At 41.9% G+C, this 19,137-nt stretch overlaps 1 protein-coding gene across 3 annotated transcripts in view; it reads right to left on the bottom strand.

Moving 5' to 3' along the window:
• PPARGC1A (PPARG coactivator 1 alpha) overlaps positions 1-19,137 on the bottom strand; it is a 346,224-nt gene that overhangs the window by 72,590 nt on the left and 254,497 nt on the right. The window contains exon 1 of one of the 3 annotated variants that reach the window (XM_052682423.1): positions 12,145-12,163. The exons of the other annotated variants lie outside the window; for them this stretch is intronic. The gene's annotated coding sequence lies outside the window, so the exon portion shown is untranslated. Of the gene's footprint in view, positions 1-12,144; positions 12,164-19,137 lie in introns of those variants that run through there. 3 annotated transcript variants of the gene reach the window in all.

The raw sequence follows: 19,137 nt of genomic DNA on the forward strand, positions 1-19,137 counted from the left end.
TTGTGCTTCAGTTCAGCACAATTCAATATCACATTGTTTGAAGGTTTTTTTCAGGGAAGGATAGGCATTTGCAAAATAAACTGCAGACATACATTTTGGGGAGACCAGGCTACCACTACATTAAAGTAGAGAGAGCAGTTGTTAATTTGTATGTTGTTAATTTGTATCCTGGACAATGCTATAAATCGAAGCCTTGCTGACAATTCCTGCCCAGTAAACATGTTCAATCTCATCTCCCGTAAAAAGGAGAGCAGGAGCTAAATAGCAACACATTTTGATTTTCATTTAGCCACTTTAATGATAGGTGATGTTAGTGGAAAAGATCATTTATCTTCAGATTTATTTTATATGAGATAAAAGGCCTTGCCAATTTTTTAAAATTCATTTACACAAGTGAATAAATCTTCCCAAACAATAAGTGGGAAAGTCATATTTCTTTAACTTTGCTAAAATCTGAAAATGCTGATCTGAGAGTGAAATAGATGGTACCGGCATTTTAATCGAGAACATAAAGGCTCCTCGTCTAAACAACAGGCACAGCTTCACTTCAGAAAAAATTCCTCCAATTCAGAGAACTGTCTTTTTTCTGCATTTTGTCAGGAATCTCTGACAAATCAGGAGAGACACGTGCAATTTTTATATCACCTTCATTTTTAGATCAGTCCCAATGTGAAGGCTACCTAAAAATAGACAGAACCTAACCTTTCAAATATCTATACTGCTGCATACCAGGGACGCAAGCTTTCAGTGCCTCTCACGGCTTTCAGAGCCTTGTGCTGTGCCTGTTTTCTCCTCAAGCACATTGCCCCACGTTGCACATTGTGCCAAAGCGCGAGAGGAGCTGCTGGTCGCACCACGCAGTACAGTCAGTGCACAGTGTGATAGGTGCTCATTCAGGACAAGCAGGATCACCAAAAGCAGCTCTCCCCTTTCGGAGTGCTTTTTGAGTTCACCACAGACAGGGACAACACTGAACCTCTCATGGGAGGATGTGAAAAGGAAGCTGTACGGCTGACCCAGGAGCTCTGCTCAGAAAAGCAAGCTGTCCGTTTTGCAACTTACTCCCCCTAAAACACCACGGAGAACAATGTGATCTTTTGTCTTATTGTTTGCTCCAGTGCCCACAGACACGCTTCTAGCCATTTAAAGAAGAGGCTTTCCAGCAGTGCCAGAGCTCTGACTGACGGGTGTAGAGTTACAACCCGGTGGAATACGTGGTAACTATTTCTTTGCATTGCACTTTCTAAATTGTGATTCTGTTTGGCCTTAACAGCAGAGGTCAAATTCATCCCAAGCACAATCCCAGCAACTCCAGGTCAGTGGTACCCAAAAAATCAATAGCATTTAAGTTGATGAAGTTGAAACAAGGGTGATTCTGGCCCAGGCCATAGAAACACATTTATGGTATGTATTCTTCACACGGTACTATGCTTCAGTGAATACCTTTTCATGTTTGCTACTGCTAAACACACTGCTTATTGGTTACTGAAGCCACATCAGGAGTTGGTACAAGACAAATCTGTACTAAACCAGGTTGTGGGCTGCCCTGGAGGATTTAGTGCCTGTGACTTTTGCTTACATGAAATAGAAAATCACCCTTGTGCCTGCTGTTAACCAGCTACTCCCAGCAGGAACAAGCTCGAAAGGACTTGCTCTTGTTTACTGCCATACACCTCTCAAACAGAGTCAAAAGTTTATCAAGGCATTTCCCTCTGTCAAGAAATGAAAAAAAACAGCTTGCACTGATCAAACAATGAAACAAAGGAGCACCAGACTAAACAAATTCTTTCAAAGAATTTTGGATCTCTTACCTGCTGATGGGGAGGCAAAAACAGCAAACAAAGGCATAGGAATAAAAACTATTCAATAAAATATCGATCTCATTATCATCACCTATTCAACTTAATTTTCTTGGCATCCATATCCCTAATGCAGGTTTGTGATAGATCGTACAATCACTTTTTAATTAAGCCCTACTGTGCTTTGTATTAAGAGCAAGGCAGTAGACATTATGGCACAATATATCTACCAAAATATTTAATGCTTATCCTTTCCATTTTGGTATTTAAAAGTTGTTCTCTTAGGAGGTGGTATCAGTATTTAACAACATTCTTGACAGCATGTATAAAAAACAAAAAGCTTTATACTTAATCTAGCCATGTCAAAACTGAAACCCTTTAAAATAATTGCTTTCTGAATATATGGTATTTCCATTGAATTATTTTATTATTACCCAGCTTTCAACATCTTAAGATGCAAAACATGTTCCATCTCTTACATACTGATGAGATACAAAGTAGCACACGACTGGAAAACTGATGTTTGACCAATACAGTTCAGTAGTACATGAAACAGATGTTATCATGTTACAAGAGAGATTTAACAAGAAGCTGTAGAAGACTGGAAGCTTCCTCTTTTTCCCCCATTTTTTTTAGCTCCCTTTTGGTACACTGCAGCTTTGCTGCTTGTGATGGGGCAGATCCTGTAACAGAACAGCAGCTTCTCTTCTGGAAGGGTACTGGCAACATCCACTTTTATTACTAATATGTAACCACCTTCTTCTTCCAAGGAAGAAAACTCTGTTGTTGCATATATAATGTGGTTTGAGTATTTAATGCCAGAAATGAATCAGTAAACATAGCTACATTATGGTATACTATTTCTTATTCTGTACCCATAGTAACCAAATTAATCTCAAGGCACTGCTGGCATTAATTCAATCTGAAACTCATACTTTGGATTTCACATAGGTGCCTTCATCCTATTCTTCTTCTCAACTAATAAAATGTAATATATGGCAATATATTTATTTCTGGTTCAGTTCAAGTTGAAGAGTGCAGTACTTTGCAGAAGCCTAATTAATATCAATCATATATTACCATACGGAGTGGTTTACCATATAAAAAAAAATGATGCTAACACATGGGGATGAAACAGATGACCCAAGAACTCCTGCCTAGCTGTAACTTCTTTGATTCTAGAAGGGTGATGACCATTTCCTCTTTATCCTTCAATCTCCATATTAAAAAAAAAGTAAATCTGTAATGTACAGATAAGAGCTTCACTAAACATCTCACATTCCTGAAAAAAAAAAGAGGAAGGAGACCTTGAAGCAGGAGATCCTGATGGTTCCTTCTGTCCCACCATGAGGTGGAAGTGAACCAGCAGTAAGCTAGGTCCCATGGTGACCCAGCAGTGCTGTCTTCAGCCTTCCACATCATGTGGTTTTTCCATTGGAACCCATCCGCCTCCAGACACCCCTAAATCTACTCACTAGTGAAAAGGTATCACCACAACTGAGGAATTACATTTTAACTGCTCAGTTGATGTAAGCAACTCGAGAGCCAAAGCAAAGCCATCCAACTCCAGATCACAACAAAAAGAATTTCTGAGACTCTGGGCATATTACCAATCCAAAGTCTCAAAATCCGCTGCGTTCTCTACAGTTAGGAAAGTTTCTCAGCAAGTTTCAAAGGCAGTTTGAATTTCTTGGGTTTTTTTTATCCAGCTGCTTGCAGCCCCATTTATTCTCAGGAGCGTCACCAAGCATTTTTGGTGCTTGTACAGTTCCCACCTTCAACAAATAGCACCGAACCTTTGGTAATAGATCAGTAACACTCTTGGGGCCCCTTCTGTGCCCCTGGGCATTCATTCACACAGGGCTTCCACTAGCCTTGAGCAATGGCTGTATATTGCACCCAAGGGCACGGTATAGTCCTTCGTTTTTAACAGCTGCTACTGAGTAAGAATTCCTAGAATGGCTCAAACACAGACTAGTTCAAATCTGGGTACTTTCAGACTTCTTCTTTGCTATTCCAAATTATGTGCTTTGCCAGCTTCAAAAAAACAGATGGAAAATATGTCCCTAAATGTGCACCCTTGTGATCATTCCAAAAGGAAAGCAGCACCACGTAGCTTAAAACGCTTGCTAGAAAAGGTCTTTTCCATATCATGCAAATAGCAGACAAAAATAACTGCTACGCAATTGATATACATACAAATATTGCTTATTTTAAACAGTAATTTGTTATTGAGGACATCTCACTGAAATATTATAATATTCAATTTCCTCTACATTTGCATGGAAAAGGAGCTGGGTAGCACATGACCATTCATTTAACTATTACATAAATATGTCTATCATAAGATCACACGGCTTTCAAGCCAGAGTTCAAACACATGTTTAATGCATGAGAGTATGATGAAGAAACTCCTGAACTCACAGGTCTCCTAGCCCAATCTCAATCAGATACGGGCTCGGTGTAAATATGTACAGTATCATGTGCTTCCCAATAGCACTCTCTCTCCAGGGAGCAGCCTGACATCAGCAAAGGAGACAGGTGGTTCCCTTTCCAAGCGAGGAGGGGAAAAAAAAAAAAAAAAGGAGTTAAGACACTGTGTAAATATAGCAATATTTTTTGCTTGATGTTTTGCTATGATTTTCATCCCTTAATGAAACTTCAACGCATGAACAATTCTCATGACTTCTTTGCTACAAATCAGTGAGTGGATGTCACTAAGATATTTATATCCCTAAAGGTAGGGGTAAGTTATAATGTTTGCCAGCGTTCATTCAAAAGCACTGAAGTTTTTAGTCTTTTGTTTGTTATTATGGAGTGCCAAGAAGCCACGGAGCCCTAGTTTCCTTGCTTTCAATGTATCCCTGTCCTATAGCTGGTCACTGTTACTAATAAAGCCCATAGGAATGAAAAACAACAGTAAATCACGTGTGCAGAGCAGGTCACTACTGATTTTAGCTAGCTTAACTTCGTAAACTCTGAAAGTGTGAGATATATTACACCCTCCACAACCCACTGCTGCTTGATTTTGAATTTCACATTGCTGGAATTCATATATATGCTAACCCACTTCAGCTCTTCTTCCCTATCTTCCCTATCTGTACACAGATGCTTTTTTTTTTTTTTTAAACACAGTGACAGCCACAGCCTCTTAAACCATTTTCTTTTGTTGCATTTCCTTAGAAACACAAATCTTGTTCCTTGGCAGCAGTTGCTGTAAGTGCTGTACCACATGCCCAAACTAGTTCTCACTCACAGCTTTAATTCACAGTAAGTGGCACGAAAGGAGGTCAACACTTCTCAGAAACCACTTTCAGTTCTTTGCTGCTTTAGTATCTATTCTGTAAAGCCATCCTCCCTAGCACAAAGTTGTTTCTCATATTGCATCCCTCGCTTTTTTATTATTGTCATCTTTATGGAATGGGCTGCAGGATATACCGTGGAATAAAAGGACATCATTCATGGAATCACATTCCTTGTCTCCCTTTTGCGAGTCCCTAAAAACATGTTTTAAAAGTACAAAAAATGTTTTTGCCAACAAAAACAAAATGTTCCTCAATTGTTTGTTTGTTTGTTTTTTCCATGCAAAAAGTCTCTGTATAAATGGCAGCTGGCACTCAGTGTCAATCATTATGCCTTACTTTCATTTCAATTCGCTCGCTTATGGAAAGATTATTTTTTTATCCACCCTCCGAACACATCATGGAAGTGGAAAATCAAGCAGCCTTCTTTCTGCCATGATGCATCACTGGCAAGAGGAACGACTTTGCTGGCAATATTTTTCTGTCACATTTGCTTCTACAGCTTCACTGCCTTCTCTGTGATCAATGAAAACAGATTTTGACCTCATCTATTTCATTTCAGACCATGTTCTGCCCTGAGACATGTGAGCGCAACCTATCATAGTTATAGAGGCAATCGGGGCAGAATTTGTTCCTTTCCTGACAATTCAATATGTGATTCATGAACCAGAATTGAATCCAACTCTCCTTTCCTAGAGCTCCTCTGGTTCCTTGGCATTAGAATCAGTAAAAGAGCAGCAGAGATGAATTTATGTTGGTCATATCAGTAGAACTGGCTGGGCAGTCAATAATCAGAGTGCTCAGCAAGATGCTACCAGACCAAAAGTTAGTTGTTCTATCTTATTTACACAGCTTTTTCTGTAGCCTGTTTTCTTTCGTCACTTATCCCTGCACTGTTTAATTAATGGGATCATAAGACCTGAAAAAACACCTCGTAGTCTCAAACATTTCTAATTGGTTTAATAAAGTAAACAGAAAAATAAGATAATCCCCTCCACAACCATCACCTTAAAAAACACAAACCCACAGCGCCGGACGCGGAACACTTGGCGTATTCACAGGATATGCAGTTGCAGACAATAACCGGATGATCAAGTTTCCCATTAATCCCCAAGACAATGGATCTCTTTTGAAAATACAGGCACCATTTCTGCGTGCGTACCTCTCCACGGGCAACACCTACATGCAGTTTTCACCGCCACTCAGTGCAGAGGCAGGAACACCTCAGCACAGAAGGGGACACACACGGGTTCTATTTGCAATGCACAACGACCCGCTGATCAGTGCACGTGTGCCACAGGGTGCCCCATGCCTGACCTACAGGAGTGAGCCTGCTCAAGACAGCCTCAGTGGGCCCAGGGGCCCACACCAGGAGCTCATGTTCTGAGCTCTGGAGGTCTCCAGTGCCTCACACAAGATGACAGACATCACACACTGTATCACAATTTTCTGTAGGACTCGCTTCTCAAATAGAGGCTAGGTTGACATCGCTTTGAAAACCTCATCCAAGACATCTAATGAACTGCATACAGGAGACTCATCTACAGCAGATTCGGCGTATGGTAAAAATAAACTCCTTAATATAACAAAGGCAGTAATCAACATATTGCGTATCAGGTCTGCAAAGCACCAATTACCTGATGAAGAGGAGCAATACAAGATGGATCTAGCTCCTTATTTAACTATTTAAATCAACGTAAGGAAAACAATAGAACCATATATAAAACACATGAAAGATTTGAGCAGAGATTTGAGTTCCAATTTGAATATAAGAGGAGAAAACGCATTCAACAACAGCACAGTTCAGGATCTCAGGCATCTGCTATGTATTGCTACTGTCTTGATTATGATAACTCTTTTTTTTTTTTTTTGAAGCGAACTATTTTCATTTCTTACACTACTTAATAAAAATGCATTCAAAGCAAAACCCAGAGCCTGATCCTGCCCTTCCCAACCCTATTAACAACAGTCTTACCACAGACTCCAGTGGGAGCAGGATTTATCCATTCCTGTGGGCCACGCTCTGAGCCTTTAATTCAATAACACCTTATTCACCAAATAGCTCAATGAGATTAGTTGTGGTTTCAAGTATTATTCATTCCACGTAAGGGGTCTATCGCTCTGCACTGCCACACCAGGGAAGATATAAATAATTTGGGGGAGATTTCCTAAGGCACAGAGGGAAACCAAGCGTCTTCCAGGGGGTTACCTGGAGTGAGAGGCCTTTCAGGTTTTGCAAATCTTCCCTGTAATGAAATAAGCACAAGAAATCCCTTCTCTCCCTTTCTTTTGCAGGTAACATGACCTACTAAAGGATTTGCAAATAAGCTGGGAGAGGGGAGAGAGTTCACATGTTTCTAAGATTTTTGTTAATTTTTTGCAGTCATTTCCAAGAGTTAAACAAAATTTGACAAGATCAGTGAAAGTACGTGCAGTATGTCTGGCTTCTGTTTCTTTTATACCTTACTATATTTATTTACACTTACTATAAACTACCCAAATGCCCACACAGTGCTTGAAACGAAGGCTGCAAATATCCCCTGCCTCTCTGCCAGCAAAAAAACCTTCTCTCCTACCAAACGAAGGCAAAGCCAGCATGACATTTTGATCCAGTATTTTCCTGCTTGAAAAGTTGTGCCTGGAGGGCCGCGTGCTGCTGCCCGGGCAGCGAGAGGGGCAGTGCGGGGGGACGAGGCTGTCAGAAGTGCTGATTCATGGTCATGACTGGGGGGGCGCTCAGCAGTGGGGCTTCATCCTCGTGGGTGAGAAGGCATGAACAGGAAGGAATGCTGACTAGCGCGCAGGGCTCGGGTCCTTGAGATATCTGCCTGACACACACGTTGTACACTTGTTGGAACAAAACCGGTTAATGCGGCTCTAGCCATAGGGAGAAAAATAGTTGCAAATGCACAGAAGTCATGTAAATCAGAAGTGCTGCTCTATTTTACAAGAACATTTCTCCATTAATTAATTTCATGACTTAGAGCAAATGTGCATGGCTGGAAACAGGGGATCCTGCTGATACCAATCTCACAGCACAGGATACCTTAGTTTTTCTCTTTGAGATATATAGCAGATGTACTCCCTGGCTCGAGTCCAGGTGCAGACTGGGTGGTTTTGGGGCTAAAGCTCTGCCTTCTAACTTGCTAAAGTCTAGGAGCAACCTTTCTGTTCTGGGGTTACAACATATCACGCAAATAAAACAGGACCTTAAAATCCAAATTCTGAGATTTGTCACATTTATAATTAGAACGATCTGATACGGCTGGCATTAGTGCGAGGTAACAACATATCACAGAGGGACAAGCAGACAAACCAAACTATTTCTCACCCTTAAAAGGGGGATTCTTCCAAGAAGAAATGTCAGGAGAGTCACAAGGGCTCTGCGCAAAAGCAGCAGCTCTTCCTCTCCGTACCCACTCACGCAGCTCCGTGCCACCACCCAACTTAGCTTAGAACATCATGCCATGGAATGGAACCCTGGAAACAGCTTCTGCACCACAAATCAAAGTGAAGAAGGACTTTTCTGAAGATGCAGGTTGCTTCAGAGCTACCTGCATCACCCACAAACCTCCCAGAAAGAGCATAGATCTGTTCATGTTGCACACAAAAATGCCCCACACGGTAAAAAATGAAGTTTGATAAAAGTGTTTGTCACTGTATCACCAGATGCAGAGCTGGCTGCCTTTATATCTGCTGATGGAGCTAATTTTTAAGTTGTCTGGCCTCATTTTAGAGAAAGAGAGGAAAGTAAGAGGGAATGGAAGGAAGGAGGGAGGCAAGAAGTAGGGGAGCATTATTATAGCTGCTCAGCACACAGACCAGCAGCGGACAAAACGGGAACAGCTGTAAGGAGCCTGGCAGCACCAGCATACTCTGTGAAGCAACAGAATAGAGCCTCGAAGACAAGAGAAACCCAGAATACAGAGATAAACTTTTTTTTTTCTTTTATTCAGTAGGCAAGGATGTATCATGTCAGATTTTGGTTGTCTCTTAATACTCACACCTGGCTAAATACAAATGAAATTAATTTTCCAGCTGCAATCTTTCCACATTTTGCGCATAATGATTTGTGGAAAGAAACCCTATCACAAACTGTCAAAAAGGAACATAAAACAACATGCAATATTTTCTGATATAGTTTGAAACCTAAAGAAGCTAATCCAGGGAGAAGTGGATGGAATTGCAGAGCTGAGCGCATCAAAGCTACTCACTGAAGGCTCCTGCAAAGCTGCCAGCACTCCACCCAGTTACAGTGGAAAAAAGCAGGAAATCACACACACATATATATATACTGTACATATAATAATAACAGTAACATGCCTGCCATAAAGTCATAGAATCAGAAAGGTTGGAAAAGACTTCTAAGATCACCTAGACCAACTGTAGACTCATCACAACCATTTCCACTAAACCATGGCCCTCAGTCCCACATCTGCACATTACTTGAACACCTTCAGGGACAGTGACTCCACCAGTTCTCTGGACAGCCCGTGCCAATACCTCTGTTTCTGAGAAGAAATTTTTCCTATTATCAAACCTGAAGTTGGTGTGAAAAATGCATGAAGATGATCATGCTGCAGTCATGGATTAGGCCAGGTCTCCCTGCATGACCTGAAATGACCACATGCCTCTTACATCTGTCCTAAACTATATCACTGTTCTTTAAAAGGTTTACATCTAGTATCATCTGGCCAGTCTTTTTTCCAAAGTTTTTTACTGAAAATAAGTAGAAACTCTGTCTATAACATAGTCAGATGCAGAACAGTGGTTAGCACTGCACACAGTGATATTTTGCTTTCTGATGGGGAGGGTCATATTAGTAATGCATTTGGCTTTCCTGGAGCCAGGCATGCCTGCTATAGGCAGAGATCCTTTCAGTCAGAGTTGTGCTAAACAAGCATCAGGTCCTTTACAATCAAAAACAACCATTTTATAAACAAGTCAGTGCTGAAGAAAAATCCCTTTTCCCAGTATTAAAATGGCAATTCACTTTCTGGTATTTTACCTCACCCCATATTATCAAAAGCATGATAAGTTAAAGGCTATAACAATGTTATAGCACCAAAGGTCCAAATTGTTTAGATTTTGCCCTTCTTTGAAGCTATTAGACTGTACATTGGCAATAATCCTTTGGAAGATATTATCCCTTGGAGAAAGTTAACTAGTGTACTAGCTTTCCTGAGTAAACCCAAGGAACACTGAACATGAACTGTGAACAAAAGTCTTCAAAGTAAGAAGAACGACAGCCAGTATTTATAAATAGGCTGAAGAAAACTGCGTAACGTTTTTTGCTTTAGCTTTCAGTATTAGTACTTGGACTAGCACCCAATATTAATCCCTCCCATATTTCTCAGCTCTTGTATAGAAAACACAGCAGTCATACAGCTGTGGCGTTTGAAGTCTGAGCAACATGCTGTACATGCTACTGTTTGACATTTTATTGACAACAAAGGCCCTGAGCTTGGGAGCATTTTTAGAGATGGCATTAACATAATGAACTCCATCTCTATGGGCTTTTCAAGGCAGTTCTTTATATAAAGGACTGTAAAATAGACCCAAACCAGAAACAAATGCTTTCTCTACTCTTTTAGCCACAACCTCCTCTGAAATAACAGGTTTGTAACCATCTTAAAGCCAAGAATGGTCTATAAGTACAGGAGCATTCTCCATCCCAGAAAGATGATGTAAATGGTGAAAAATTGAAAAGAAAAAAAATATATCAACATTTCTACAAGGCAAAAAGAGCAAAGTGTGAGACCTGCACTACCATGACATTATAGATGATAGGCTAAGCTTCATCACGAGACAGCAAAAGGAACACCACTGAGATTTCCACCTGGAATTTCCTATCAACCAGGAACTGAAAAGATGCATTTGCAACAGCGCAGTGCAGAACAACAAAGTTTCAGATTTCCTAAAATTATAACAAAATTCAGCAGATTTTGCTTATTACCAGTTCCACGTCAAATGGTCCCTGTGTGTGGGCAGCACTCAGCCACAGGCTGGCTACGCCAGAAACCCAGCCCACATTCACAGGATGGTCCTAAACACAGAGAAGAGAGTAGTGCCTTCAGCAGGAATCAGTAATTTTGTCTGCAATGCTCTGATCTTCCACTCTTAAAACTTCAAGAAAACTCTTCAATGAAAAAGCGCTTGGCAGAGTTTCCATCTGTTCTTGGCTGGACTCACTAGCCAAGTCTGAAGCACACAGAGCTCTGCTTTATGTTTTTATTTGCATGCAAGCAAAACTGCACAATATTGAAGTCTGTTACTCAATGAAATGGAATAATCATAGTGCTATCAGCCTGATCTAAATGTAGCTGCTAAAAAAGTAAACTTCAGATAATTAGGAATTTCTGCTGTTTGTATGTTTTCTCTTTTCTCCTGACCTGTCCCTTCCTGAACTGTACATCCCAATATGCCTTACTGTAGCCTTTTCCAATCACTTTAAAAATACTAGGTATCTACAACAGCAACTTATTCAGACTCTTTTGAAGATAACAGAAGAAAATGGCTCAGATATCAAACAACAATTTAAAAAAAGTTAATGTTGCAAAGAAGCTTTAGTAAGAGTTCAGAGAGGAACTAAGCAGTAAGCCTGGTAAATATCACAATATTCACCAACTGCAGCAATAACTTGTTGGCAACCGTCTTCTTTACCTCTGCTGGTATTCAGCAGCTTCCCTAAAAGTCCTGGCACCATGCAGAACTGTAACTTCAGTTTTTCCCGGAAGCCCTAAGATGCTTTCTAAAAACCAAATGCATTTGTAGCCCTAATCCAATCTCTCCACCCTGGTACAAAATCTTTTCATATGGAAGACAAGCATTCTATATCTCAGAAGGAGGCAACATTCATTTTCCTATTGTACTGCTCTGTGACCTCAACGTGCAGTTATACAAGAGCAGGAAGCATGGACAATTCATTCTTAATGCTAGCTCAGTCCTGGCCTCTCCTGGGCACCGGCTGAAAATAATACTAAACCATGCTGAATCATTTACAGTAGCTTTATGGTGTGGATTATCATTCAGAGAGGACTGACCTGACCCCAGCACACTCGTCTCTTGCATCAACGCAGACTGGACTCCAACCAGGCTGGAACAAACACCACCCATGCTGGCATCAACACAGAGATCATGTCAGAGACTCACACGTGGGATAAACTTGCTATAAATTTATCCTTGTATTAAACATTCAGTTATTGCCATCTCCTTGCCTCTACTGTCTGCATAGGCAGTGCAGACATATGTGCAGTTTTTTTATTTCAAGCAGATTCCCCACTCTTATTTTCAGAAAGATGCTGACCATTATGAGAAAATACTTTGTTAATTAATGCTTCCAACAGTTTCACAGACTTCTAATCCCTTTGCTAAAATAAAGGTCCTTTATTTTGCTTCTTTCTTCAGATAGATTTCGGTCTCAAGGCATGGGAACAATTTACCTTTTCCTGGATATTTGAGGTGCTGTGCTGCAGCATACTGCAAAAATGGGAGCTTCTCAGTCATGAAGGACCAAGTCATATGGTTGCACACTGAATTCCTTCTCTTTCCACCATCATAAAAGGGAGTGCAAGATGTTGTTGCCATTTATATTCCACTGATTACACAAGCTATTTTCATGGCAGAACTATGCTGCTACATTCCTCCTCACACGCTGGACAGACTGAGCTTTTTTAGTGGAATCTGTTAAAACAGATGTAGGTTCTGATAGGACAAACTCTTCATGTTGGGAGCTCTTACTATTAGTCATTTTAATGTAATCTTTGTACCCATCCTTCTCAAATAGCATGAATCCCCTGAATGATAAAAGAGTACAAAAACAATAGTGACTGTAAGCACAGAAGAAATGTGTAAAAAGCAGCTTTTGTTAAGCGTTCACTCAGAAAACCAACCTCTGTCTGACTGTAGATTGCATTTTTTATATGCTTTCCCATCCTTACAGATCATTTTTAAAGTAAAGGAAACAAAGGTTTTAATGGTGGGCCATTTTCATTTTTACTAATGATTACCAGCCATCTATATTTTCTAGAGAACTCATACACTAAATAAAAAGAGAATATAAGAATAAATCTCTTAAAAAGAATCAATTTGCTGCACATCAATCCCTGCAGGCCATGTGCTCATAAGTCAACAGTTTAAAATGAAAACATCTGATCAAGGTAATACACCTGTTAAAGGAGCATAAAACTCCAAACCCAATGGTAAAATATAAAGATTATGAAACCTCTTAAAGGAGTCATCAAAGTAAACTATTAAATAGACACATATGCTTCACACCAGAACACGTTCCATCAGTGCCACTCTCGATAAATGAGCATTAGGACAAACATTTCATAAAGCCTCTGCAGAAAATAGGTTTCTCAGAACATGAGTCATTCAGCTCAAGAAAAGAAGAAAGTAATGTTTTAGCCTTCTGTGCACTGTGGAGATCAAGGATCTCCAAGCAATGCAAAATATTAATGATCTGAGCTCATCACAGAACTGTACGCTAGCAATTTATCATTCACGTCTTACAGATGGAGCAAGAACGATACACACATGCAGGATGAACTCATTACAGTCACTGAGGGCACTGAGAACCGAGCACGAATATCCGCCCAAACTCACAGTGAATCATTACTACTGCTGCCGCTACTGCTGTTATACTGCCAGACTAGTTCTCGATTCCTGCTGCTGTGGTTCTGCCTTTCACAGTTTTGCTGAAGAGGAACTGAAGTTCCACCACAGTATGGACACCCTTGTGGTCTGCCCCCAGGAAGTGATGCCAACCTCACAAGGACACTTGTTTCCAAGACACGTGCGTGTGTGCTGTTGCTGTTATAGAATTAAGGGGAGATCATTTCTCTTTTGTTTCCTTCTTAAAAAACAAAGAGCACTCAGGGCCTCTTCTGAGGGATTTTTGAGCCCCTTTCCAAAACCTACTGGGCCTTTTTGAGGCTCATTTGTAATTACACTTAACTATATTTTGCAGTGCTCAATCCTTTCTATTGTAGATGGGGTTGGCCAGGAGCTTAAGATGGAGGGAGGGGTTTTGTATTGACTGCAAGTCTCTTGCTCCAGACTTCCTTTCTCAACCATCCTCCCTTTTTTTTTTCTATTTTATTTTTGAGCCAGAGGTTTTGCAGACATAAGAGGAAGAGAAATACAGTTGCACAGAAAGGGTCAGGGAAGGGGCATGAATTCTCCTTCACACAACATCTTTCTTTTGGGCTTCCTTCCCAACACGACGGCAGCACAGCCTCCACTAGCTGAACCACCCAGGGAAAGGCTGTAATACGCCTGATAATGTTGATTTCACACTCCCAGTTGTGCACAGGAAAGCTGATCCGAGCGCCTGAACTTTCTCAAAGCCTTCACTGCTCCTCACAGGCCCAGCCATGTCTCTCACAACACAAAATCCCCCACGTTCAGCTTCAGACCTAGCTGGAGGTGAAACCTCACTGCACACCCCTTGGGAGAGGATGCCTCAAGTCCCTCGACACAAGTAAGACAAAAGGTGTGCCAGCACATTCACCGTGCATGGCCTGCTCCCGTCACATACACACACACTTGCTCAGCCTCCCCACGCAGCCATATACACAGAGGGAGACGAACCACATCCATGGTAGTGCAAGCATATCGCTGTTAGTTGTGTGCCGGGGTGATGTGAGGCCTGGATGCCCGCAACAGCTGCCAGGAACAGCGAGCAGGATTACTGACACCATAGAGCAAAGCTGCTCATGAGACAGGCGTTTCCAGGATTGGATCCTTCACATCTTGGGAGTTACCTACTGGCTACCCCCAAAGCACATCGTGCTGACAGGCAGCCACCAGCACACACCAACCGCTCAGCCCAATCCCGCGCTGCGCTTCTCACATCTGCCACAACAGCTGAACAGCCACCTCCACTATCGCGCTTAATATAACACTGCATTTTTGGCATTGTTGTTTGAAATGCCCTGTGCAGGTGTCAGCCTGCTTAAAGGGTACGATATGTGTGCTTGCCTCGCGCTCCTGCTCAGCGTGCAAATCGTTACCTCTTGGAAAGTATCGCCTCTGTGCTGCTGACATTTATGCAGAACAGTGAAGTCTATTTTGCCAGCTATGACTTCAGTGCTGCTCTCAATAACTTTAAAGATCAACCATAACAAAACAGAAATGCTTCTGAATTTTATTGGCACGTGTTGCCACAAGAAATACAAAATATGTGCAACAGTCACCATTGATACTTTATTTTTTTTAAAAAAAGAGAGAAAAAATCTAGCTGAATAAAAAAGCTGTCATAGCCTGTGAATCTGCTCCGAATCATAGAGACAGGTTAAAAGAGCCAAGTGATTAAAAAAGAGCCCTATGGAAACAGAAAGCAAAGCGAGCTCGGACCTCAGCAGTGCCTTCTGCCAGCACCCTGTACAAACTGGGCCAGCCTAGGCTGAAGGAGTTAATGCCAGCCACACATTATACCCAGCGATGCCTTAAATAATCATCACATGGCTCCTGTAATCTGTTCCATGCTGTCAGCACTGGGTTAGTCATAATAATATCAGATAAGAGCTGTTCAAAGTGACATACTAACCAACATGAGAGCCACATGACTTTCTGGCTACACTGCTGCCCTTCACCTGAACTTTGGCTTAGATAGCTTTACTCCAGGACAGCACGTGGCTGCTGCAGGCTGCTGAGCTGGGGCTGCTGGGGGTCCTCTCAGGTTTTTTTCCGATGCCAGGCACCCCCTGGGGTGAGGGAAGTGAGGGAAATGCTGTCAGGGGCATTCGGTGTTGCTCCTGCTTTCCATACAGCGCTTACTGCAGTGCCCCACTTGGCAGGGAGGTGTGAGATAGGCTGTAGTGCAAAGAGAGGAGCTAGGAGAGAGCTGGGTGTGGGGCTCGGTGAGGGGAACAGGGTTGGGGCTCACAGGCAGGCTGCAGGGCTTGTCAGCGGGGAGAGCAAACATGAGGCCAGAGAGAAAGCACAGGGGTTCAACGGAGGAAGGGAGAGATTAAAAGGGAAACAAAAATTAAGGGACAGAGGTTGTTGGTATGCACGTTAGGAGACAGAAAAAAGTGAACAGACAAGAAAAACCAAAAGCTTGAAGCACAGATCTCTGAAGCCCCTCACCAGGTGCCCTACAGCCAATGCCAGAGACAGGAGCACATCCTCACCTCCTGCAGCCAGGGGACCAGCACGGCCTCCTTACACAACCCTCTGTTGCAGTTTTTAGCCAGGGATCAGTCTGTTTAGCTTGCGGGTGTGATGTTTCCAGCACAGCAGTGCCCTGAGGTGCCAGAATGCTCAAACAAACAAATAAACAAACAAACAAAAAACCTACCAGAATAATTAGTAATACCAAACACAGTTCCAGCAGCTGGGCAGGAGCAAACCAGAGAAATGGTAGCAATTCCATGTTCAAACATGAGGTGAAGACAAACCTGTTACAGGGCTACATAGGTGCAAAGACATCCTTATTGATAGGTACTGCTTGGGAGAAGATACACATTTTGAACCTTACAAAGTACCCAGTTAACATTCACCTCTGCGACATCAAGCCACCATTGTGCACCAAACATATCCCCAGTTCAGCCCCCGATAAGCAAAAATGACAGTCGACCAAGCCAAGTGAAGTCAGGGCAAGCACAGCAACAGAGAGAGAAGGGGCAGGGGGCTGGTACTCATTGCAGACAGCTGAGACTTGCTGCCCAGGCTGCTTGCTCACCACTGGCCTTACGTGGCTGGAGAAGCTCCTGCCACCTTCAAGGATGGCTGGGTCAGGCCTCAGCATGCCAAGAATCTGTTTCTCACATAGATGTTCCTTCTCCAGCATTTGTGGATCTCTTGGGTATCATATTAATACCTTCTCTGGGTATCACTTTAAGCTCGGGGAGGTGCATGCACAAAGGCTAACATAAGGGAGCTGGGTTGCCTGCATTCAGGGGATGCAAATAAGCACCTCTTGGTTCAATTAAAACTTGAATCACTTCATGGAATATCTGTATGATTCCCTCTACTGTACAAGGAACTAAAAACATCTATGTTCTTGAGTCCTTAATTTCAGCCAGATAAATCTTGGAGCATAAATTTGGTGTGTAAAATCAAATAGTCTTTGTTCCTGCATTGTTCTTGTGAAGAATTACTGTAGTATATAACTCAGTACAGTGGGGAGACTCGCTCACCTTAGCAGCCTGCACCCTTTCTCCTACCTAACTGCAGTCTAAGGGTATTTTCTCTTCTACTGACACCTGTCAAAACTGGCATTATGTATCAGTTAAATAGCTGGAAATCACTCCTTGCTTTTTTAAGACCTCCAGCCCTAGACAAGGCTTTGGGATGCGCTCGTGTCTTCCCCTATGAGATGCTAAAGGTATTAGCCCTCTTCTCTTACTGAGCTGTGCAGAATTTTGTTCCAAACTATGCCATTTATTATTCATTATTATTTAATGGGACCAAAGAACGCAATATGTGTAACCAAGAAATATGCCAAGTAATGTTCTTTCCTTTAATGGCTAGATCAAAGGCAAGTTTATGAGGCTGGTGCTGGCTCAGCCAGTAGTGGTATTTGCCCCAGATCCTCTCGTTCAGAGTCAAGTTTTACTGCAGCACACCTTGCTCCAGCACAACACTTTAAAATCAGGGACCAAAAGGCATGTCAGGCATCTGAAGTTCACTTGCCTCCATGAGCTGTTTTTCCCCTCCCAAATAAACGCTTTTTGGAAGACATTCCTCTAAGACAACTTGCAGTAAGTGCTTAACATAGCATCTTGGGTATTCAAAAAGCAAAGAGTCCTTGGAGAACACTCTTCCTCCTCATGCTGTAAATGCAGGCACTGGGTGATGGAAAGGCTCTTAGACATGCCAGAAAAGGGACGATTTTCTGATCTCTCTTCTTCCTTCTCTAGGCACCAGCTGCTTTATCAACAACCAGATCCCCCCTCCTCCTCCCAGTAAGATTTGTAAACGTCTCTGGAAAAGTTGTAAAACTAGCTCTAGCAGGATACACATTCACGCTAATACTGAAGACTCTCAACTGCGATAATTTAGCAGATCATTAATCCCACTCTCTAAAGGAGGCTGTAAAGCAGAACTAAATATGCAAATCCTCTTGTGCTTTAAACTTGCATCTGTCTGTCCGTCCATCCAACCATCTATCTATTGTAGTGGAATTCTCCTAAGATCATACTGTATTCTAATCCACTAATGTAGCTCAACTGGAGCATACAAGATTAAATTAAAAAAAAAAAAAAAAAAAAAAAAAAAGATGTAAAAATAACATGAAGGCTCAAGCTATCAGAGGCCCCAGTACCATGAGTAGTCTTAGTGACTTTACGATCTCCACCACACGTGCAGAAAAGGGGCACTCACAGCACTGGGGGTTAGTAAATTAGGTTTTTATCGCCAATCACTGACATTCAAGCACCGATTACTTGAAGTCACAAGTGCAAATGAGGTGGGCGGCCTCTTTCTAGTCCACTTCATTGCACTGCAACACCATCTGGCATGACCTCCAATTCCTACTCAGGACAGTGAATGCAGTGGTACCAAGGCGTTTGGGTATGCTGGCATGGCTGCAGGTGGCATGCTTGCACAGTCACTACCCTTGCATTGCCTGGGGCTACATATTTTGCTCGCTCGAGCAATAAACTCTCTCAATCAAATGTAACTAAATGTATGATTTACTCTTTGCAGCTATTTCAGCATGGAACTATTCCTGTTTTAACTTGGATTCTTTTGTATTTTTTTTTTTCTGGCTTTAAATCAGAATCCTAAATGAACATTTAAAAATGTAATGATCTTTGCTCCTTAAAAATTGCAGTATCAACGTCTATGGGGCACCTTCACAGCCAGCACTGCAGTGATTTTCAAGATGCAGCACAAATGATAGAGTGCTAACAAATGCGAAGTAACATTGCGGGTGAAAACTCAAGAAACAGTTCTGGAACCTACTATATGCACACCAAGTGCAGGTGGAAGCAATGTCCCTCATCTCCTCTGCAGTTCTGCAGAGGAAAGTATGGCAAAAAGAATATGAAAAGCTTACAGAACCTAATCCAATGGAAAATACCAGC

The sequence above is a fragment of the Tympanuchus pallidicinctus genome, unplaced genomic scaffold, assembly GCF_026119805.1.
Source record: "Tympanuchus pallidicinctus isolate F22 unplaced genomic scaffold, pur_lepc_1.0 scaffold2, whole genome shotgun sequence".
NCBI lineage: Eukaryota > Metazoa > Chordata > Aves > Galliformes > Phasianidae > Tympanuchus > Tympanuchus pallidicinctus.